This window comes from Colias croceus, chromosome 29 (assembly GCF_905220415.1).
Source record: "Colias croceus chromosome 29, ilColCroc2.1".
Taxonomy (NCBI): Eukaryota; Metazoa; Arthropoda; class Insecta; order Lepidoptera; family Pieridae; genus Colias; species Colias croceus.
The window spans coordinates 1,070,875-1,096,617 of NC_059565.1; the positions used below are offsets into that span (position 1 = coordinate 1,070,875).

The 25,743-nt window shown below is 32.5% G+C and overlaps 1 long non-coding RNA gene across 1 annotated transcript in view; it reads right to left on the reverse strand.

The window, feature by feature from the left end:
- Positions 1–307: 307 nt before the first annotated feature.
- Positions 308–25,743, reverse strand: part of LOC123704364 — a 29,924-nt gene continuing 4,488 nt past the window's right edge. Inside the window, exons 2-3 of the long non-coding RNA XR_006753117.1 lie at positions 19,030–19,058; positions 308–441 (exon numbers count right to left, since the gene is read on the reverse strand). This is a non-coding gene — a long non-coding RNA (uncharacterized LOC123704364). The remainder of the gene's footprint in view (positions 442–19,029; positions 19,059–25,743) is intronic.

Genomic DNA, 25,743 nt, shown 5'->3' on the forward strand with positions numbered 1-25,743 from the left:
TATAGCCACCTAACAACTACTCTGTTATAATTCTCTCACATATATTTCAATTGAAACAATCTGTACCTAAAACTATTAACGTTGGAAATGATAGTAAATGGCCCAAGTTCATTGTTATACAGGATACTTATTTTTTTCAAAATTCAACCAAATCTATTAAAAAAAAAATGGTTGTCTGTAAAGTCGGTTTACTGACGATAATTGAACGTGACAACGTCCGATTGTGCTTCTTTGTCGCTCGTTCCGCGCTCTCGCTCGCACTTCAAGCCTTACATGGAACGCCTCAGATGAGTCAGAGCGAGGTAACGCCGCATGAGTCATGTTTTTTCGTGCGTGCAGCCGGCTTTATCGAATTATAAGACGTTGTCACGTCAAAAACGTACCTCTTTTATTTGCATGTTGGCAGCTTCAATATTTATCTCCCGAAGTGAAGAAATCAATCTGGAAAGAAATGAAAAATACACATAAGTTAAGTACGATCACAAAACTGAGTAGGTGGATTTTTTTGAAGTGAAACTTCTTTATCGGGGTTGGAAAAAAATTTAGTGTAACATTTCTTCGTTACGCGTGAAATTTTTCCGTTACGCGCCATCTTTTTGTTATCCCTACCACGCCTGATTGACGTATTTCTGTAAAGTTGCATATAGTAAATTATTTTTTGAAAAAAAAAGGTCATAAAGAAGTTTCACTTCTTACGTGTGTACACTAGTACACGCACACTTTTTTTTTCATACTTATTACGGTTTTTGTTTTAATATTAATTTATTATTTATAGCTTTTATCAATATGGCTTTCAATTTGAAAAACCGCACTTATAATTATTTACCCTTATCATTAATGATAGCAAATTTTTGAAATCAGAGACAAAAAAGTTCATATTTTTTCAATAGTGAAGACAGCACCTATAATTTTTTGGGGTTAAAAAAACAGAAATGTAAATTACACAACACCATAATCGTAGTACCAAATCAAAATACTAAATTCCTTCTGAACGGTAAGCACTAGAATCGAAAATATAAAAAAAAAATCTGAACGAACTTAAAAAAATTCAAATAACGAACTGTCACTTGCAGAAACGTACGGTCGTCGAACTTGTGCGCATGTGTGTGTGCTACCATTCACTTGTGTGCGTGTAATGTCAATGTGGGCGTGCAAAAGAATTCATTCGTATGATATCCATACTAATATTATAAATGCGAAAGTAACTCTGTCTGTCTGTTACTCAATCACGCCTTAACTACTGAACCAATTTGCATGAAATTTGGTATAGAGATATTTTGATACTCGAGAAAGGCTACTTTTTACCCCGGGAAATAGAATAGGTTTTATCCCGGAAATCCCACGGGAACGGGAACTATGCGGGTTTTTCTTTGACTGCGCGGGCGAAGCTGCGGGTGGAAAGCTAGTAATCTATATGTTCATGTATAAAACGTAAAAATGACTGTCTGACTGACTGATTGACTGATCTATCAACTACTGCACCGATTGTGCTGAAATTTGGCATGTAGACAGCCATTATGATGTAGGCATCCGCTAAGAAAGGACTTTCAATTCTTTCCTTATGGGGATAAAATAGCGGATAAAAGTAGCCTAGAGGAAGAAGCTAGTAGTACTACATAAAGTTGTCTCTGTACGCGTAAATAATCTAAACACATGTGTGTGTGTGTGTGTGAACGTTCTATACGCTAGCAAGTGTGCGTTGGAATTTTGTTTATGTATTGAAATGTGTATGTGTGCGTTGAAACTTCTCTGCTAGTGTTCTGTGTATGTGAGTCTAGACGTGTACAGATAGGGTGGAAATGTGTTTGAGTGCATAGTTTGGAAATGCAATTTTTATTTAAGTATAGTTGTTTAAGGGAATATAACTATATAGGTTTGAGTTGTAATTGTTGTTAATACGATATCTAAGGCCTAAGGGGTTTATTACAAATAATAAAAATAAATAAAAACAGCACATTTGACACTAGAATATTTTCATTATGGTTTTAAAAATATGTTTTCTTTACTATCGTCTCCGATCGTCGTGGGCAATTTAAATGAATTTGTTTATTTTGTTTTTTTTAAACATTTTTATTTATGTACAATTATCTCCTTTGTACTTACCATCCTCTATGCGTTCCATACAAAAAATAACCGATTTAAACCCGTCAAAATTAATAAAAAATAGTTTTTTTTATTTTAAATCACGCATTCTTTCGGCTACGTTTCATTTTCTATATTAATCACATTATACCCTTGATAAATACACCCTCGATAAAAACCCCATGTTTTGGGGTGAAAATAAACCCCTATTGCCTATTGGCTGATAAAATGCATGTATCTACCAATCGGAAGCCCATAATAATGGGGTGAAAGTTTTTTTTGTTATTTTTTTCGAGGGATCTGTAAGGGATCAAAAGGGAATGTTTGTAGATATGTATGAAAGAAATGTTTGTTTGAACATCGGGAAGCGATGGAGCGATTTTGATGCGATTTTGCGGATGTGTAGTATATTCAATGTTTGTACGTAATTAACATGAATTTCGTATTTAATAATAGATAGCTTATAAATCATAATTAAAAATTGAACAACTGCAGTTAGAACTTAGAACCTTAGAAGTGACAGTCTAAAAATAGTTTTTTTTTGTACTAGAAAAAGAACACGGAGTAAGGAACATATTATAAGAATAAAAGTCTAAATTGCTTTTCATGCTGTACCTATGTGTGTTAAAATAATCATGTAAAAAATACTTAACCGTATTCATCTTGTTTTATTATTATGAAGACTACGTCTAAACTAACTGACCGCCTCCTTGGTACAGTGGTTGACGCGTTAGCATAGAACCGAGGGGGCCTGGGTTCAAAAAAAAATCGAAATTGTCCCTAAATAAAATCGATCAGTGAAACAGATGCATCTGCCCCTTACCCCACTAAGGGACATGGGATTTCACTTCACACGTCTAAACTAAAATAGTACCTAACTGAAATAGCCTATAGTATGTTATCTATACTAATATTATAAAGCTGAAGAGTTTGTTTGTTTGTTTGAACGCACTAATCTCGGGAACTACTGGTCCGATTTGAAAAATTCTTTCGGTGTTAGATAGCCCATTTATCGAGGAAGGTTATAGGCTATATTTCATAACGCTACGGGCAACAGGAGTGGAGCCACGGGGGTGAAACCGCGCGGAGCAGCTAGTAAATAATAAAGTACACTTAAATGATTAAAAAATATGATATGAATAGAAAACTACTGAACCAATTTTAATAATAATTGTTTCAGCATTAGATAGCTACATTATTCCTTAGTAGGTACCTAACATAATTTGTCTTCCTTTCCTTCCTTCCAGGCTATCCCATATACTAGCGTTCCGCCCACGGCTTCGCCCGCGTTTTGAAAGAAAAACCCTCATAGTTCCCGGTCCCGTGGGATTTCCGGGATGAAACCTATCCTATGTGTTAATCCAAGTTACCCTCTACATGTGTGCTAAATTTCATTGTAATCGGTTCAGTAGTATTTGCGTGAAAGAGTAACAAACACACACACACATCCTCACAAACTTTCGCATTTATAATATTAGTAGGATTCTATATGTATATAAAATACTAGTAGTCCGCCCCGGCTTCGCCCGTGTTACATATTTCGCAATAAAAGGTAGCCTATGTCCTTTCTCGGGTATCAAAATATCTTCATACCAAATTTCATGCAAATTGGTTCAGTAGTTTAGGCGTGATTAAGTAACAGACAGACAGACAGGGTTACTTTCGCATTTATAATATTAGCAGTGGTGGCTCAGTGGTGAGACCTCGGACTTCGAATCGATAAGTCCGTGGTTCGAGACCAGGCGAGCGCGCAGGAAATAAATTGATTTTTCAATTTATCTGCGCATGTTGTAACATCACCACTGCTCGAACGGTGAAGGAAAACATCGTGAGGAAACCGACATGTCGAAGAATTAAAAAGTTCGACGACATGTGTCATCCGCCAACCCGCACTTGGCCAGCGTGGTGGATTATGGCCTGTACCCTCATAGGAGGCCCGTGTCCCAGCAGTGGGAACGTATATGGGCTGATGATGATGATGATGATGATGAATATTAGTATGGATTGAAGTCGGTAAAAAAATTAGCTATTTTTAAAATTTGTGTTTTAGCCAACTTCAACCCAAAAAAGGCACATAATAATATATTTTTATAACGAACGAGAACATAATCTGTACAGAGGTATCTGTAGATATATCTGCGAGAGTCGAACCGGCGACCGGTGTCATTGCCACGTGAACTCTGGCACGTTTCCATTGCGCTATTGCGAATTTTTATAATTTTTTTTCGTATTAAATATAACAAAACAATTTATTTACACGTGTACTTAGTGAGCCTCGGAAATAAAAACTTACGGGCAGACTGAAAATCAGCGCTGTTCAGGTGTTAAAACCCGACAGCATGGCTAAGTCTAACCCGATTGCTATGTAAACTATTGTATTTTTTTAGTGATCTAAGTAGTTGTTATGTGTGTGTCGCATGTGGCAATAAATATTTATCTTTCTTTCTTCTTTCTTTAAAAAAATTCATGTGAAAAGATTCGTGGAATTAAAACCGTGTGTTATGTCTACTCCTCTATGGTGTTGTCTATCTCTTTTAAATATATTCTATGTAGTAATAGTAGCACAGATTACGAAGTAGTTTGGATATCAAATATGCATTAGAAATAGATACTCGTTTAAATCAAGGTCACACAATTAACATTTAAAAATATTGTATTACCCGCTCACCAAGTGTCGTTGTTCTGATTTACTCTTATCAGTTATCATGAAAAGTTGTTGTTGGCTTATTCTCAGACGAAATTATAGTATGCACATAAAAATTTCATAAAAATTGATCAAGCCGTCTTGCAGGAGTTTGGTAAGAAATGCGTCGACACGACAATTTTTTCTATTTGATTAATATGTACTTTCATGTATAAAAATTGCCGAAACACTGAACCCGCGTCTTTTTAGCTTAATGCTTTGTTTTTTAATAATTTGTGTTCATTTAAACTATAAATCTCTCTACACTCAATCCGACCACATTTTCATCTCGCCTTACACACGCACGTCACGTCACAACATTTACAATAATATCGTGCCGTATCTACCATTGGAAACGCACCGCGTATCTCGGTAGCCGACCAACCGGTTGTGCACTCCGCACACATACATACACGTGTATATGTATACACGTGTGTGTGGGTGTGTAACCGACTTTGAAGAACGGAGGTATTGTTTTTGGTTGTTAGAAGTTGTTTTGGAGCAAGTTTTGGAAATAAATAATTGAGGAAAAACAAGACGTTATATCTGGGATGTAAGTCTTGCGTGTTCCGGGTTGATTCGGTATTAAAAGTATTGCTTAGGAGTTAGGACCATCTTAGGACAGTTTAAAATGATGTAGCCTTGTATTAGTAAAATAATTATCAAAATAAGTTCAGTAGATCCAGATAATATTACCCCCAAAACCATAAAACTTGTTTATCATAATATGTACAATATTATGTTAGATATGTAAAATAATATGTATAATTGTATAAGTTCACTTAAATTTCGCTCATATTCAATTTTATTATTTTTTGAATGTGATTTGAACTGACTGGAAAATTCATATTATGATCACAATAACCAGCCATGGCCCATGGTTAATAAATAATTATGGTATAGTAGTATATTATTATTAGTCTGTGGTATAACTAGCTTTTCGCCCGCGTTTTCAAAGGAAAACCCGCATAGTTCTCGTTCCCGTGGGATTTCTGGGTTAAAACATATCCTATGAGTTAATCAAGTTATCCTCTATATGTGTGCTAAATTTCATTATAATCGGTTCAGTAGTTTATGCGTGAAAACCATACATACATATAAACCTTTCCTCTTTATAATATTATATTTGGATAGGTAGATTAGTATACCTAGATATAGATATGAATTTGCCAGTCAGTTCAATTCACGGCGTAAACTGACTGGGAATAAAATATACGGCCCCTGAAAGTAAGTACCTATGTTTTGTCATAAAATACGAATTGAATTAAAAATCTAATTTCTAATAGAAAGATGATGATTTTAAAGAGCATGTTAGTTTGCTGTTGCCTGTTAGACTTGATTTTGTTTATATTTATTTATTTTATTTAAAAATTTGCGACGTAGGTATCGAATGTACGACACTCATAATTAGTGTAAAGTAGACCTCTGAAACTAAATAGAGAGGTTTATATTACGGTTTATTTTCACATAATATTTTAAAATGAAGTAAAACAGGCTTCGAACAAAAAATACCTATATACTTCTGTATTTTATGTAACATCAAACTAATAACAGAAGGAAAGAAAGAGTAAAAAAAAATCTTTTCATTTCATAACAAATGGTGGTACGACCTTGAACTCTTTCGCTGTCTTAACTTTTTTTCATAATAATATATCGCGCGATTATTTAGTACAGCTATTCAGCACTAGATGGCGCTGTTATAAAAACTGATGAAGTGTTTTTTCTTTTAGAAATAATTGTATTATTGTGTGTATTATTGTATGAAAAAAAGTGTTATTACAGCTATTAAAATTGTTTGAAGTGAAAATCTCCTCATTAGGTTAGTTTTTTTAAGTATGTCCTTTTTTTTTCTTGAAATTAAAATAAAATATCGATAGGTACCTATTATACTCTAATAATTTTTTTGAATACATAGGTATTATAAATTTCAATCAAAAAAAAATAAATAGGTAGCTACAAGGTTCGTTTTACATATAAATGCAGTGTTTATAAAAAGGAAGGCATGAATCTTTGTATGGTGAACGAAGAGCTTTTTGTATGGAGAAAATATACCGGCAATGTAGGTAGGTAGGTACCTATTAAATATATAGGAAACATATTTTGTAAGTTTGTAAATGGTAATATTAGAAACAACTGAAATATTTAAAAGGAGATTTTACGCAATTAATTAATGTAAAATTTATAGGATAAAAGAGCTGGTGAAAATATTTATTCATAAAATAGGTTTCTAGGACAAATTTTAGTTTATATTTCCTAATCTATCTACTAATATTATAAATGTTAAAGTTTGTGAGGATGGATGTATGTGTGTACATAAGTACGTTTCTCTTCTCTTTCACGCAAATACTACTCTAACGATTACAATGAAATTAAGCACACATATAGAGGGTAACTTGGATTAACACATAGGATAGGTTTTATCCCGGAAATCTCACGGGAACGGAAACTATGCAGGTTTTTCTTTGAAAAGGCGTGCGAAGTCGCGGGCGGAAAGCTAGCAATTTAATATTTTCCGCTTATAACGGTACAGTTATGCCAAAATAGGTCATTTGCCTTTTACGACCTTGAGACTTAAGTCCTAACTTAGCAACGCAAAAATATTAAGTTACTGGCTTCTCAGAAAATCGTTCAAGTGCGAAATTATACCTATTTTAAAAACTAGCTGTTCCCCGCGGTTTCACCCGCATTGCTCAGTTCCTGTTGGTCTTAGCGTGATGATATATAGCCTATAGCCTTCCTCGATAAATGGGCTATCTAACACCTAAAGAATTTTTCAAATCGGACCAGTAGTTCCCGAGATTAGCACGTTCAAACAAACAAACAAACTCTTCAGCTTTATAATATTAGTATAGATATCTCTGTTCTTATATATGACCTATATTTATATCTAAGAAATGTTTCTTGTATTAAAATACATATCTAATATTTATTAATTTTTAAACACTTCACTTTTATAACACTTTTATTAGCTTCACCTGTATGTTTGTATGTTACCGACTCTTTTAGACTCGATTTTGACATTTAAACGGACAGATTTAATTCAAACTTCGTACACTTATCAAGGATCGGTGTCAATACAATAATTTATTGAGTTTAGTAGTTTTTAAAACTACTTACATAATATATTCATTTTTTTAAATATGGTGTAATAAGCTCTACTATTGGAATCTTTGCACGTCAATAACACAAAAACGGCTGAACGGATTTCTATAAAATTCAGCACGTAGATAATTCATATTCTTATTAATAACCTTGACCTTGGTAATACAGGAAATTTTGTATGTATGACCCTCTTTATATTGTTACTAGATGTGTTATGTTGAATGTTAGGGCAGGTCAGGATTGGCAAGGTCACACGGAAATATATTTTTTGTTATAGTTTTGCACGCGGTTCTGCTCGTGTGAGCATTTTGCTAGTTCGATAGCGTGGTTTTACTTGAACATTTTACGGAAATATATTTTTTGTTATAGTTGTGCACGCGGTTCTGCTCGTTCGTAGAGCTTTATGCTTTTAGCGTGGTTTTACTCGTTATAAATTTAGTTAGTAAGAAAAAAAAATATTTACGTTGGATTAGAAGTCGTGTACTTAAAATGTATTAAGTTTCATCACGATGGGTCTAGTAAACTTGACGTTAAACGTAACATACAAAATATTTATTTGATTTACTAAATTAAACACATTTTATTTATATTAATATTTCGGAATAAAATCGTTACTTGTAGGTAAATAAATAATTTATGATAATGTTCATTTGCATAGGTATTTATTTTTCATATTACAAGGCTCTAATCAAATAGTCAAATATCTTTCTAGTTTCTGGATAACTATACTAGATGGCGTTGAGCAATATGTCCTAACAATTTTCCTAATACATATATTGATTAAATGTATGCATAATTAGGACTAATTTAAAAATAATATTATATTTATAGAGCTTTTTTTAAATTATTGATATGGATTGGATGATAGTCGCAAATTGTTGTATCAATTTAGATGAAAATTAAGGTTCCATGATTTTGCGAATAAAAGTACCTATGTTTCATAAATGATATTTAAATTATTATTTGTAATAATTTTATCTATATTTATAGGTATTACTAGCTTTCCGCCCGCGGCTTCGCCCGCGTTTTCAAAGAAAAACCCGCATAGTTCCCGTTCCCGAGGGATTTCCGAGATAAAACTTATCCTATCTCTCAAGTTGGATCGAACTGCACATGGTGTGCGAATTTTATTATAATCGGTTAAGTGGTTTAGGAGTCCATTGAGGACAAACATTGTGACACGAGATTTATATATATACTAGCTTTCCGCCCGCGGCTTCGCCCGCGCAGTCAAAGAAAAACCCGCATAGTTCCCGTTCCCGTGGGAGTTCCGGGATAAAACTTATCCTATGTCCCGGGGTAAAAAATAGCCTATGTCCTTTCTCGGGTAACAAAATATCTCTATACCAAATTTCATGCAAATTGGTTCAGTAGTTAAGGCGTGATTGAGTAACAGACAGACAGACAGACAGAGTTACTTTCGCATTTATAATATTAGTATGGGTTATTATATTATAAGATATAAGATATGGGTGCAAAATGGAAATTAGATTGATAGCTCATTATTTTTCAGGTTTTGGTAGTACAAAATATATCATTTTTTGCTCTAAATTAACTGATGGTTTAATTTTGCTTTTAAAATTATATAAGTATTTATTATTTCCATTACTTTTTATATTATTAACCTTTCCTTTAAAATAAAGGTGAAAGTTTGTGAGTATAGATGTTTGTTAGTCTTTCACACAAAAACGAGTGATCTGATCTGTATGAAATTTGTTATACTTACCTAGAGATAGATTATAGCCTGGAATTATAGCACATAATTAGGTATAATAAGAGTAAAATAAATGGATACATTTGATTTGGAATGAGTAAAAGGATTGATAATACCTAGTATTTATTAAATAAAAATATGATGCATGTTTTTTTATGAATAAGATAAGTCTTATATAAAAGAAAATATATCGAATCTGACACGTGTAAAATGCGAAATCGCCTGAATTGTTTTCCTAAGTCACTTTGCATGATGAAAATTATAAATTAAAACTTAATTTCCATAACATTATTTGGTTTAGTTACTTATTAGATGTTATTTTTATGTGTATTGAATATAGAGATTTATTTTCTTATGAAATAATCGGCAATTTATTTTTAAAGGTAGAGTTAGAACGTTAGGGAAATATTTTTTTCCATACAATATTTGTTATATTACAGATTATAAAGCAAACCTCTTTTAAATGCACATTTATATGTAACCAAGTAAGAATTTTAGTACAAAATTGGCAAATACTAATCCTAAAACAACTTCTTTGAAGTCAATTCAATCTCTCACAGAAGCAATAACCTATTACTTTGATCTCTCACATTATTACATCCTTTTAACAACCAATAAAATAAAAAGAAAAAAAAATAAAAACTAACCTCTTTCGTAAAAATTGGAGGGAAATCGCAAATGTCATTACACCGAAGACAACGCATTTCTTTTTAAAAAGCACGATTCTATTGATTCCGTCAAAATCAATACAGATTATACAGAACTCAGACTCACATGTTCAAATCCAAAAAGCACAGAGCACAGCACGGTGGTTTCGAAAAAAAAAATGTCAAATCACCAAAGAAAGTAACGCGAAGACAAGGACAGACCTAACCTCTTTAGAACATTACTTTAAAATAAACGCCGCCGGAACGAGACGGCTGCTATTTTAAGAGGTACGTCTCGAATTAGGGTTCAATGTACCGGCCTACTGACGTGGGCGATAGCTGTCTTGCTCGCGCATACGTAAGACGGCGGAGTGCGAGCGGGACGGGCGACGGTCCACTTTTTGTTCCGAACTTGAATTTCGATCAATATACTGCGACTTGTTCCGTTTTGATGGTTGTGATTTTTTTTTATTATATTGTTTGATTATAAGCTTTCGCGGTGATATAAGTATCGTAGGTTCGTTTATTATCGATTTTATTGAGATAGATGTCATTATTAGTATTACTGATTAGTGACTAAACTATAAAGGTCGTCAAAATATTGATCTTTATAAATTCTATTCAATATTAAGTATTTTTTAACGGTCCGAGTGCAAATGTAATTTTTAAATAAAGTAAGTACAATTACATGTAGAATTTTTATAATAAAACGAATAAATCGCGTTTAAAATCCGTTAAAATCTTTAATTTCTAAATGTAGATTTTTTATCTTTATTTTGGATGATTTTTTTATTTAGTGGTTTTCACTAGGTATGTTACATTCAAATGATAAGGCTTATTGAATATTTTATAAGAAAATACATAAAATATAATATAAATAAGCTATGCATTTTTAATGAGTACATATTAATTCAGAGCCGTTCACAATAAGGTAAAATAAATTTATTATGCATAACTGTGCTTAAATAAGCATCTTGAATCCGAATAAATAGATCAATACTGCCATTCACTCGATCCTCCCGTCGTTGAGAAAGCGGTGACCTTGAAACTGCATTGAATGGGAAAAAAAGAAAAAATTGCATCGCGTGAAGCGCACAGCATACCTGCATAGACATTTGCATACCGATGCACTCCGCTGGCCTAGCAACACTGTCTATTTATAGAAATGTATTTATAGACCGGTCAATTAATCGTCTAGACATGCTCCATTGCGATTGCGAGATAGACTATAGCTTCTGAGGGGTTACCAGGCTGACTTAAAGCAGTATTAATTCCACTGTGGACAAATGATAGCCATAAATAGGTCGTCTTATAGCCCCATAATAATTAATACAACGTATTAATTCTTAAAATAAGACGTCATGGTTAGTTAACCCCCCTGGATACTACTGTAAGCGGTGTATCGATGTATGTAGTGTTAAATATTTATTACTGTATTATGGAATATGAGCTATAGCCGTGTTGGTAAGCGGTATGTGTATAAATATCGATTTGATGATGACGTCATATGGTAAGTATGTGCCGGATTTTGTAAGATCCTGTTATGCAATTGTTTTTTTATACTTTTTTAAGCGAAACTTTATAATTGATACTATTTTTTTATTTATTACTATGGCAATGACAATTTTTTGTTTAAGTATTAATAAGTTGTAATATTTGATTTGATATTTATCATGATTCCTTGTCCCAGTCTTTGTATAGATAAATATTGCCGTATCCGTAATTTTCAGTGCTAATACATATTTTCTATCATAACTATTTTTATTTACACATAATATTAATACTCAATGATGATACTTATGCCGTACTCAAAGTATTGAATGTCGTCATTTATGTAGAACGTTCGTTAAATTCATAGTCATCGTCATAAAAAAATTCGTTTTACAGTTCTTCAACTGCAAACGCAAATGCAATAAATACGATACAACATTTATATCCATAACTCTACCCGTAAACTAACGAATCACCATAAATTTAAGAGCTATCATTGTACACAACAAAATATATGTTTATTTTTGTAGGAATTTCAAAATTTCAAGCTTCACTTCACATGCGATTGTGTTTGTTGCATTAACTGACCGAGAGGACCATAAAATCGCAAACGCTTACATATTTACGACCACGGCTGAAGCTGTAAAGTTGATGGCCGCGCGACTTCATTAATGACATCCGACAAATGCAAGCGTACCATTATTTTAAGTGCTGACATTGTGAATGCAATGAGTATTAATATTTTGCTTTATTAACAAACATTATTGTTAATTTATAAATTAAAAGCTCGTTCGTGTTGCAGTTGGGTTGACCGAGCATAAACTCTTATTAAAAATATTACTTATATGTCACTTAGATTAAATGTTAGCTTTCAGAGTTTTCGAAACCGGTTCAGTAATTGCAGATGTTATTTCTTGCTGACTTTTATAATGGTAGTATTTATTTATTTAATTAATTGAGGATATTTAATATAATGAAGAAGTAAATTATTGTGAATTAATCAAAAATCAAAACTCATCTATAAACATTTTCATTAGATCACTGAGGAATCAATTATTTATTTTAACACTTTTATTGAACATAGAAGAAAATGAAAAATAAATAGAAGTCATACTCATACATTCAAATAATATGATAAAGGCCTTATCACTTTTAATTATTTATTCAACGGCCAAGGTTTAAAAAGCCTATAAGATATCACGAACTTATTGTTCACTCTCTTATATTTAATACATTTAAACAACGCCCAATCTATCACAAACAGGTAGGTATTATATCAATATAGTTAGTTATTAACTTATTAGTTGATATTAAAATTACATTACTAAATAAAAACCCGAATAATATATGCCTCTACTGAATAACGCTATCCAAAAATAAAGTATCAAGACTAATTATCGAGATACGTTATTCAAGTAGGCGGTAGGCGGTACGTGCGAGCGAGACGGCAACGTGTCCGTGAACTTCGTCCGTGTAACGGTGAGGCGCCCGCGCTTGTCGACCTCAACGTTTTACAAATCGAACGTTCTTAATTTAAATCTTTGCTTTTTTTGTTATTTGCCACGTTTTTTTCGATGTTACTTTTTTCGAAAACGTCAACGTGTGTGGGGCTGTGTGTATGTAAAAGTAACTGTTAATTAATAAACTTAGTTAAAAAACTTGATATAATAAGATAAACTCCTGAAACTATTGTATAGTCACCGATCCTTGATAAGTGTACAAATTTTGAATTAAATCTGTCCGTTTAAAGTGGGTCAAAATCGAGTCTAAAGGAGTCGGTTACATACATACATACAGGTGAATCGTGTTAAAAAGTAAATGACCTTTCTAATTGTCTTTTCAAGAAATTAAATCTTTATTTTGTAATACAAATTATATAATAGAGAACCTGAATTAATTTGTAACCAACTTATATAAGGGCATTTTCACAAAAATGTATACCCCCTGATTTTCACCTGTCCCTCGAATTCATTAAATTCTATATAATGAAGTAGTTGCCAGAATTATTTATATATGCTATCAAAGTGAAGAAACGTATACAATATTTTGTTTTTTTAACAAAAACTATGACATAATCTAAAATAAAGTTAAGTTAATTATAAATAACCATTGAAAAATGTGTAATTTTACGCTGTCCCCTGCTTACTCTTACGCGTTTATTAAATCATTTCTTAACTTTTTTGTTAGAAAGGTACCATCTTTTAAGGTTTTATTTGGTCCAGGATAATCAGTTACTGTGATAATAGTTAAAATATAATAACCTTATATAACAAAAATAAAATATAAAAAAATAAAAAAGAAAATCAAAAAAATTGTCCTTCCCGGAACGTTCAGTTTTGTCACCGATTTTCTAAAAAAGAAATTACTGTGGTTCAAATAGTTTTGCATTACTGTCAACACCATAGCTACTGCTATGCAACTTATCAGGTTAGAAGCCTTCAGGGTCCAAAAACTGCTTAGAAGGAGTGCACGCGTGTTTGCAAGCCGCAGGGACCAAATTCTTCATTCAGGTATGTGACCATATTTTGGCTTATTTCTATCTATTTATCTTGTAGTATTTAGTTAATTTTGTTTTAAATGTTTTTATATGTAAGTTGATCAAAAGTTTTGATGAATATAGGTAAGTGTTGTGGTTATATTTTAAACCGTTTTTATTACGAGAGGATTATCAAATGTGACTTCCGCTGTGTGACTATTTGAGCGGTCACATATACGCTGAACGAAAAGTCACAACATGCCTGAACACATAAAGCAATGTTTACATGGCGATTTTCTTGAGCTATAAAAATATTTTTCTAAGACATTTTTGACTGAGTTCCAAAAGTAGATTTCAAAAATAAAAATAATTTCCCCATACAGATCGCAACAGCTGATTGATCATTTTGCATGAGGAAGTAAATTTTTTTTTAGAGGAAAAAAAGAAGCAGTATGCATAAAAAGAAACAAAATAATCCAGCAGAACTAAGAATCTAGACAATGTGCCTTGTTTAACTACGAAAGGTAATAATGAAACAAAAATCTTAATTTTTTTTACGATATTTTTCATTGTTTTTTTTTTATTTACAGATTAACCTTCGTGTTTGCAGCGTCCACTGAAACAAGATTTTTTATCCAATATGGTGATTGAGATTATTTATTTAAGGTTAATAATAAACGAATCACGAAGACTGATTATCGACTGATTAATTTGATTAGTGCCAATATAAAACATAAAAAAGACTTCTTATTCTTGAATCTTGATAGTAATTAACCCTTTAGATAAATAATAATAATGTGATGGCTTAGTCCGAACTGATTGTGATAATTTAGGTTGAAGTTAAGTTAAGTTTATAATTAGGTATATTTATTATGTGCCTGCGTACTTTTTTTTCGCCATGTAAACGCACCCTTTCCCTTTTTAGGTATTCGGTTGTGTGACTGTCCCTATAATACGGAGCTGAATTTTTTAAATATTTCAGTAGATTTTACATTTAATGCCCTTCAAATCAGTCCCTTTAATGGAGAATAATACATAAGTGTTATATTTGTTGCCTTTTCTCTAAAAAAGTATCTAACATTTTAAATGTAAAGATAATAATGACAGTTAAAGTACCAGAGTCACAATACTGAATGTAATATTATTTTTTTTAATTAGCTTAGATCCAAAAGTTGGGAATAGTGAGTGTTTAAAATATACAAAATAACGATTTTAAGTTAATAAATAAACAATATCTAAAAATTCTTATATTTTGCACTGTTTTTCCAGCTACTGAATATAGTCACAAAACTGATATAAAATTGCGAGTCTTTCCATTGTGTCCTATTATTTTTACAGATTTCTCATTTTAAACCCATTGTATTATATTTTTTCTTGAAGTATATTGAATTTCCGTTTTAAAGAGACCAAAAAAAGTTTAAAATATAATACTTTATTAAAAAATGTATTTTTCAAGCAGGGGGTACATTTTTGTGAAAATGCCCATAAAAGAAGGTTCTTTAAATGTCAAGTGCGATGAAATTAATTGTAGGTAGGTACCTAATAAAAAGTAAAGTTCGTTAAAAAGTTGTTTTTATTTAATTAGTGTGACTTTATAATGGCATTCATTTCTTTTTATTATGAATAAGAATCTGCAAATAATAAAAAAAAAATCAAATAGATATGAGATGAGAGTGATGAGACGCACTTAATTAGGCTTATCTTAAATAATAATAATTTAATGGTAGTAAATATAATGAGAGAAATGTAAGATCATAAAAAAATCAAATTTTAAGTTTCATTTATTTAATAAATCACGAATGAATCCAATAATCCAAATTTTACACTTTTTAATGAATAAAAAATTGACAACTTTTAATAAAGCATTTTTTGCATAAGAGAGCATGTTTGGTTTTGTTTCTTACATATTATCTATATCTACCTATAACATTAAGTATTGAATATTTGTATTGTTATTATTCGTCCAAAAATATATTTAGGACATTACTTATTTATAGCCAAATATAATAACAATAGCTTTATAATAGTGGTCCGCCCCGGCTTCGCCCGTGGTACATATTTCGCAATAAAATGTAGCCTATGTCCTTTCTCGGGTATCAAAATATCTCCATACCAAATTTCATGCAAATTGGTTCAATAGTTTAGGCGTGATTGAGTAACAGACAGACTGAGTTACTTTCGCATTTATATTATTAGTATGGATAGTAGATTTCTTCACCCCTTTCACCTTCCACAGATGTAAAAAAAAAAACATTATTGTAACCGGTATGTGTTAACCAAACAGTTCGACGCCATGTGACATCTGCCCGCACTTGGCCAGCGTGGTGGATTGTGGACAAACCTCACAAGCCTGTGTGATGTGTCCCAATGTGAAAAAAAATATGAAAATCTTTCTAATTCTTTCATAACAAGAAGATGAGTTGGTATTTGTATCATGTCATTTTATAATATGGTCTAAAAACGTTTGAAACTATTAACGCATCAGAATTTTCAAGGAATTTTTTTGAGGGAATAAAATAGAGATGTAGTCTCTATTTCAACTACAGACTATATATACATAGTAGAATTTTGTAAAAGAACTTTCAAAACATTAGGTACAATATTTTTGAAAACACGAAATGTCTTTATTCACTGTTAGTCCAAACGTTGCGTTGTACTGTCTTCGACATTAACTGAAAAAGTTATACCAAACTTTTAATAGGCCTCGTTTGAATGAAGATAAAAAGTATGTAGGTCAATATATCTCTAGCATATTTTAATAATCCTAGAGCATATTTTTTGTATGTTTATCTACCTTAATCTCTTTGTATACCGACTTAGACAAAATATACGATACATAAAAATGTTAAATACAATGCTTGTCTAGTTTTATATCTAGGTCACATGAAATCTTGTCTTCCATTCGATATTATAAATTTGTACTGCGTTGTAAAATAAGTCTTTGTATTGTTATTTCTTGATAGAACCACATTTCTCACCAAATTTCTTGTTATGTATATTCGGTAGGCTTAAGAATAGACCGTAAACTATTTTTATACCCTGTGATAAGGGAGTCCTACTGGCTACTCAAACAGCTTTTGCAGGATCAGCAAGGAGATATATTAAATCTATATTGGTTAACCATTAAGGTATTAAGCAACCATACTTTTAGAATAATGAATAATGTACCCTAAAATGTATCTATCTCATTATTAGTGTGAAAAATATTGACGTAAAATTGATTCTTGTGAAACAGTATGAAATAAAAATATGACTAAGTCTTCATAAGAAATCAATTTCAGGCATGCGGATTCAATCAGTAAGTGCTCTAATCAAAAGTAAATTAATCAAGGTCAAATATTTATATCTGTACCTAATATGTTAATAAAGAAATCAAGTGTACAAGATTTAGGTACTTATGTCACACACACCTTTGTCCAACGACATCATAGCCTTCGTCCTTCAAACTTATTAAAAATAGGACTTTTTCACAATCATCTTTAGACCATTTTAAAAACACTTTTTTCTATTATTACACGTTTACCACATACTCAAAAGTTAACTTGCTATAAATGGATGATATTATAGTCACAATAATATCCATACAGACATACTTTGCGTAATAAAACCTAATTAAGACACAATAATTGCGAAATTGGCCTTTCACATAAAGAAAGTGCAATACCAACAAATTAAATATAACCTTGGATACAAGTATAGTTTATTAGCAAATATCCGTAGCACAAGCGGTTTCTGCACACGTCGGATGTGAACCGTGGGACTTCCTGGCACCATTCCGGTAACCACTGAGTCACGGGTGTGCACCACAAACCACAATATACCTATAAGTTATGTAAGGGTATAGTTAGGGTTGAAGCTTTATGTAATAATGTTTTACGTATATTGATGATTTTTTGTTGTGTTTTTTTTTTTATAGCGGTTTTGACTTTTGTCCCGTTAATGTGTGGTTTTATAAAGTATGGAGATTTTTGTATATTAGTAGGTGGAAATTGAAGTGCCTGTGTGTTTAGAAATGCATATATGATACGTCAGTTTACTTTATTTATACGATCGATTCGTGTAATCACAATTTAGGACCAATTTTTTAATCCTTACTTAAATTATAAAATTACAAACGTCATTACCAAAATACAACATCACGAGTAATTAGAAAGCATTTTTGAAATGGTTGTTAATAGTGTTATCGTAATATGTTTAACCCAAGATTGAGTTAGTTCTTACTTGAGTAAATTTTATGTCATCACACAGAAGGAGCTAATCGTTAACTTACCTTGAAATAAAATCAATTAATGGGTTTTAAAATAACTTTTTCTTTCTGTACATGTATTGTCTGTTCGTTTAAGTAAATATTGGCATATACAACATCATGCTCATCTATATAAACTATTATTATGTAAGTACAATTCAGACAAAACCAACTTTAATATAACTTGAGCTACTAGTCATAAAACCGAGCAGAGACGGGTAAGTTTATGTAAAATGATGATGGAGTACTTACTAAATCTATAAAACAGTATCTAAATAAGTGGTATAATTATAAATCTGTATTAGCAATGTCAAAATCTTCCCTTCTAAGGCTGGTTGCAGAGTTTGACCGACCGTCAGTGCGCACCGTCAGTCCTGACGATACGCATCAACAATTATATGACTATGACACTAATGCGCATGACAATACGCGTGCGTATGGTCGGTCTAGCTATGAACAGTTTTATGAATTTCCATACATATGACAAGCGCGACTGACGTACGCACTGATGGTCGGTCAAGCTCTGCAACCAGCCTTAATCTTAATATACCTACCTATGTTACTTGAAGCAAACATTCATGTACTCACCATATCATCGAACACCATATTGTAGCAATCTGTAACAAGTTAATATTGCATTAATTATTGGCTTTGTGAATCAAAGTGCATCTATTTCTATTCATAATAATTAATTAAGTTAATCAAAGATAGTTTACAGGAAGATGGATATCACATATGGCGATAAAATCTGAATGTAATGAAGCACAACGATAGATTAAAAAAAAGTTAAATTAAATATGAAGACGCCTCGCCATACGAACAAGTCAAAAGAAAAGAAAATAAATTAAAAAATGTTAACGTAACGTATATAATTAAATTCCTAACATTTTCTCTCTACATTGCACTATGGTCGTAGGAAAAGTCTACAAATAGAAATTCTTGGAAGAAATTTAGTATTTTAAAGTACCTAAGCATTTAGTTATTCCTAGTAAATTGATGTGGGTAAATCACATTCTAACACTCTAACACTACCTAGTGATAAGGAACAAGATGCTGATTACAACGGTTAAGTTAACAGGTTGTTTCTTAACATAGATTTATAATTGAATTGTCACCTGAAATGTGACGTCACACTGGTAATAAATTTAAGTCATTCAGTGTAGCCCTGTGCTATTTGCTAAAAATAGATTTGAACCGTTTAAATTTACAAAAATAAATCAATAAAAATGAAAATAGACATACAAAAATTTCAATCAAAGTGCAGCACGTCTCCAAAACAGAATCAACCTAATCTTTCCCTGTATACATATATGCAAACAGACAAACCATGTCTATACTGTATTGTATCGAATCAAATCCCGCCTCAAGCAAAAAATAGACCATTGTGCATCCCACTCTAACACATGCATCTGTCCCTTTCCTAATGACCTAGCATTTGATACTTTTTGTGTTAGGGTGAAATACTTTTTTTTTATTTTTTATGCTTTTTATGGTTTTCTTTCATATGGGGTGACGGTACATGAAACGTTTTGTTGCATACGACATGTTTCGATACAATTCAGGGAAATGGCAAATGAAATTCGGGGAAATTAATTGAAATTGGAGACGGGGATTAGAAATTTTGAAGTGAAAACTTCTTTAGCGGCGTAGGGTATAAAATCTTAAACTCGCGTCAGGACACGTGGCCTGATCGAAAAAGCGTAAGACGGATGTTTTTTTTTTTAGCCCTTATTCCATGCGTAAGACGGATACCATTCCAAAATATCAAACATGCTGAACGTTAAAAATCAAGTTTTCACTTCTGCCGGCACTCCCGGAGTGCAACCCGTCTTTTTTTGTATTAAATTGTTATTGGAAGTAATTGTAAATAACCAAATAGCTGTGATATTGATGCAACCATAACAAATGTAGCTTTGGAAAGGAGGCTATATTTCATATTTTGTAGTGAAAATCTAGAAGCAAGAAAAATGAGGGATAGTAATTTGTACAACGCGAATGGCTGTTACGAAAATCTGACGAAATATTATACTAAACTTGCTTCTTATCGAGCCATTCTGTAATTGACGAAATACATTTGGCAATTACTAAAAAGGCTAGATTTACTAATAAAAACGTGCTAATAGAATTATTAATGTAGGTACCTAAGTTTGTAAGTTTTATTGACCACAAAATACCTAATTGGAGATATTTACTTTTTACATAATATATTTTTACTAGCTTTCCACCCGCGGCATCGCCCGCACTGTCAAAGAAAACTCGCATAGTTCCCGTTCCCGTGGGATTTCCGGGATAAAACCTATCCTATATCCTTTCTCGGGTATCAAAATATCTCCATACAAAATTTCATGCAAATTGGTTCAGTAGTTAAGGCGTGATTGAGTAACAGACAGACAGACAGACAGAGTTACTTTCGCATTTATAATATTAGTATGGAGTATGGATAGTATGGATTAAAAGTAAGAAAGAAGGATAGCAGTGTTAAAACAACCAGAATGAAAAAATACATCACAATTATTCTCAAAGAAAGAAAGGAAATATTAACACAGAAGTGACAAAATATTCGTTATTTACAAAACGATTCTAATAAGAAAAAAAAATTGTAAACACAATATTAAATGAATCGAAATCGTCAAAGTAGCAACATCGTCCTATTTTTTATCTAAACTAAAAACTGAAAAACAGAAAACTAAATAAATAAATATTTCAGGACAATTTCACACACGGCACGAGCCACGAACCGATCCCATACTAAGCTTTCGCTTGTCTTATGGAAACCAGATGGCTGATAAACATACCTACATATATAATTTTAAATAAATACTTATATAGATAATTAACACCCAGACACAGAGCAAACACCTATGTTCATCACACAAATATTTTCCCCAGGTGGGAATCGAACCCACGACCTCTGATTTGGAAGGCAGGGCAACTACCAAACAAGCCAACCGGTCAGTCACAGCATCAAAATACTCAAATAGGTAAGAAGTACAAATAAAAATCCTGCAAAATCAACATAAATCTAATTCTCAGAATCGGTCTACACCTAGAAAATCACCTCAAATCGAACCCGGACAATACCTCCAAGACCATTGTATTGACAGCGCTAAGGCAGTCTACGCAGGCGTGTGACGTCACAGTCTAGACTAGTCTCTAGGATCGATTACTAGCAACTTCACGGTTCAGATTTGGGCGATTTCTAGAACAATCTCGAGATAGACTACCTATAGGTACTGTGTTTTGTTCAGGATAGTACTGTTTGTCTAATAAATGTTAATAAATAAAAAGGACAAAATTTTAAATAGGTTTGTAGACATTTGAAAAAATATTTAGTCTTTTGTACAATTAATATGAGCAGTGGTGGCTCAGTGGTGAGACCTCGGACTTCGAATCGATAAGTCCGTGGTTCGAGACCAGGCGAGCGCGCAGGAAATAAATTGATTTTTCAATTTATCTGCGCATGTTGTAACATCACCACTGCTCGAACGGTGAAGGAAAACATCGTGAGGAAACCGACATGTCGAAGAATTAAAAAAAAAAAAAAAAAAAGTTCGACGACATGTGTCATCCGCCAACACGCACTTGGCCAGCGTGGTGGATTATGGCCTGTACCCTCATAGGAGGCCCGTGTCCCAGCAGTGGGAACGTATATGGGCTGATGATGATGATGATGATGATGACAATTAATATGCTTTAAAAAGCTTTACATAATATGTATAATACCTTTTTAATAACCGTTATTTGATTATTAAAAAAGGTCTTATACCTATAGGTACAGAGTGGAAATTTTCGTTCCTGGAGGAAAAGTACTTAAAATATTGGAGATAGCAAATTTTTCTGAAAGGAAACATTCCTTTATTTTTAAAAAGAAATAGAACTACAATCAAAGATTTTAAATAAATCGTAAATTCACTTGCTTCGACCGGGAATCGAACTAACCAAAAATTAAAAAAAAAAATCATTCTTCAAATCGTCTAATCCGACTCGAACTTGACCATTTTTTATGTCACCTCACTCCGATATTCTTAGGAGTGTAGCTAATTATTATTAATTCCATTATAATGTAGGTATATTATGCACATAGCCATGACGTTGTATGACGTCACATGATAAGTAACTTGTCGAGGTCATGTTTGAATCATTCTTTGTAATGCTATTTTTAATCTGTGGCACAAGCTAGTTTAAAAATTAAAAAAGAGCGTGTGTATCGAGCATACGTCAGAAGTAAAACTTTGGCAAGATTCAAACTTTCAAAGATACAAAAATCGTCGCCTTACATGATGTGACGGCATTGCCATGACGCGAACATGAATATTACTCTCAACGCGTCTAAAGAAGTTTCACTTCTGACACGTATGCCTAGATACATACCAACTCCAAGCCATAATTATTAACCCCACTGTAGGGACAAAGGCTTCTAAGAGTAATTAGGACATAATCCACCACGCTGGCCAAGTGCATCTTGGTAGATGTCACAAGTCGGCAAAAAATTTGGTCCTTCGATGTGCTATTCTTTCTATATCAAATTGGGCAATGGTGGATACTATATCGATATCAAGATGGAATTTAATTTCTATAACTTAATTGACGAACTCAATTCTTCAAAACAGATAACACTTGTGAGAAAACACTTGAAGATATAGAGAATTAGAGACGCATTATGCACCTATTATCTCTGTCTTACATATCACGAAGTACCTAGTTCGAAAACATTGTGTTCGTAGTTTATGCATCTATGAAATAGCTTTACTTTAGTCACATTGGTAGTAATACCAATAGATTTCTATAATTAATCATGTAAGTATAAAATTCAATTTTTGAAGTGAAAACTTCTTTAGCGGCGTTGGGTATAAAATCTTAAACTCGCGTCAGGACACGTGGCCTGATCGAAAAAGCGTAAGACGGATTATTTTTTATTTTTTTTTTAGCCCATATACCTATTCCATGCGTAAGACGGATACCATTCCAAAATATCAAACATGCTGAACGTTAATAATCAAGTTTTCACTTCTGCCGGCACTCCCGGAGTGCAACCCGTCTTTTTTTTAATATGATTATTGTAACATTTATACCTATATTGTACTGCAGTACCTGCATAAGGTTGCTAATATGTATGTAAAAATTTATTGGTATGCAATAAATAATTTTAATTTACTTGGTTTAATTCCTTATTTATGTTTAGGTAATACGAATTTAAGTACAGCTATCATTTCATATTTCTCACTTCATGATTTTACGACAAATTTATCTATGATAATATTTAACAAACCAACTTATCCATAACCAACTTGGTTCCTTATCTCTTTTCAATATCATACACATCTAACCCAAATTAAAACAATCAATAGCAACCGTTTAAATCAATACAACAAATTTTCCCATAAAACGTTCACACGTCCGCTCGCGTCGGCATCCAAACGCGCAAAGGGCCACGCATCACACACACAAAGGGCGGGAAGCGCGCGCGCACCTGATTGGCCAATTCAAACAACGCATCTTGCATTCTATGTCAAACTAATAGAACATTTCTATTGGTCTATATTTTAAAACGTTTTTTTTTAATGCAGTTGACCCGTTGGTCGTTTTCGGCCGGTGTTACTATTTTTTGTTTCCGAATAGATAGATGCGTGAGGTTTTTGTACATTTTTATGGTCTATGCCCAAGGTTTTATTGGCTATGAATTTGTGTTTTGTAAATGGACCTTTTGGTTTGTATATGGGTGAATAGGTATAATTTTTAATGTTTGGGCGAGTGTATATAAGTGTGTTATGTTTTGTTTGTGTGTGTATAGTTTTATGTATGTAGTTATGAATAGTTTTAGATGTAGGTAAGTACTTGGTTTTAGGTAGTGTTTTCTATTGTTCGATAAATAATAATTGGTTTTTTTATATGGAAATTATGAAAATACATAAAATGTATTGTTTTAACTCTGCATGTTTTTTTCTATATCATATCTAATTATCTATAAATGAAAATGATCACTAGTTTTTGAATATTTTAATTGTAAATATGACCTGTTTGAAATATGGTGGTTTATAAATATTTTGTCTTTAATTTATGTTGCAAACGTTGGTTGCAAAGAAGCAATCGATTTATGTATTCTTTGCAAAATTAAGCGGTTGATAAAGTAACTTTTTGTGTGTAGGCGAGCAAAGTCGTGGGCCAGAGCTAAATATAGAAGAAATGTTACATTTTTATATAATTGTCTGAGACTACACCTACACAAGATTTTTAAAGGAAAATATTTCTTTGCTGATGAAGGTGTGAGATGCTTTTATAAGGAAATAGAGCAATAAAAAAAAACGTTAATAGGTAGGTACTGTCAGTACGTACCTACCTACCTTTTCACATCAATCGAAAAATCTAATAAGTACCTAGGTACCTTCCTAAACTAGCTATCGATATCTAGGTATACCTAGAGAACTTGTGTCTAATGGCCGGGATACACGAAGCTAGTTTTTCAAACTCGAACTCAAACATTTATTTATTCAATTAGACTTCTTTTAGAAGCACTTTCGAATCGTCATTACATATTTTTAACATTTACCACCGATTCGGAATGCAGTATAGTAGGTATCTAAAGAGAAGAACCGGCAAGAAACTCCATAGTTGCTCTTTTAAAATCATGTCAATATTACAATTTAATTTTCAAGCTAGGATAGCAAGCTAGTGTCAATAAGCTAGCAAGCTAGTACTTCTGGCTTCGTGTAGACTGTAGAGACTTCGTGTAGACTTTCGATAGCAAGCTTACAAGTTACATATACAGGGTTGGTACTTGTAAAACACCAGCAACCTCGCAGGACAAGATAGCTAACATCATAAGTAACAACATTAATTGTTCTACGACTATTGGCATGACGCAATAAATTATTTTTAAATGATTTTTTAAGCTTTTTTTTTGTTCTCTCCTAACATTATGCGCTGACTGTCGCAGATAGGTCAAGTTCAAAGGCGCTAGCGCCGGTCCTCCCCTACCTTCCCCCTCTCGTTTGCTTCTTGTTTACGTAATTTTTGGGATGCACGTAGAGTTTATAATATTCGAATGGAAAATTTAATTAATATTAATTTTTGTATGAAAATAAAATTTAACAAATTATCAAAAGTCGTAGAACAAATGTTGTTACTTATGATGATAGCTATCTTGTCCTGCGAGGTTGCTGGTGTTTTACAAGTAACCCTGTATAAGCTGGTTATTGGCTTGAAAAACAAGCCAAACTGTCACATTTTAAACTGGTCATTTAATTATTTTTTAATTATATTTCTCTAAGCACGTTGAGCACATTTTGGTAAGTAAATTATGGT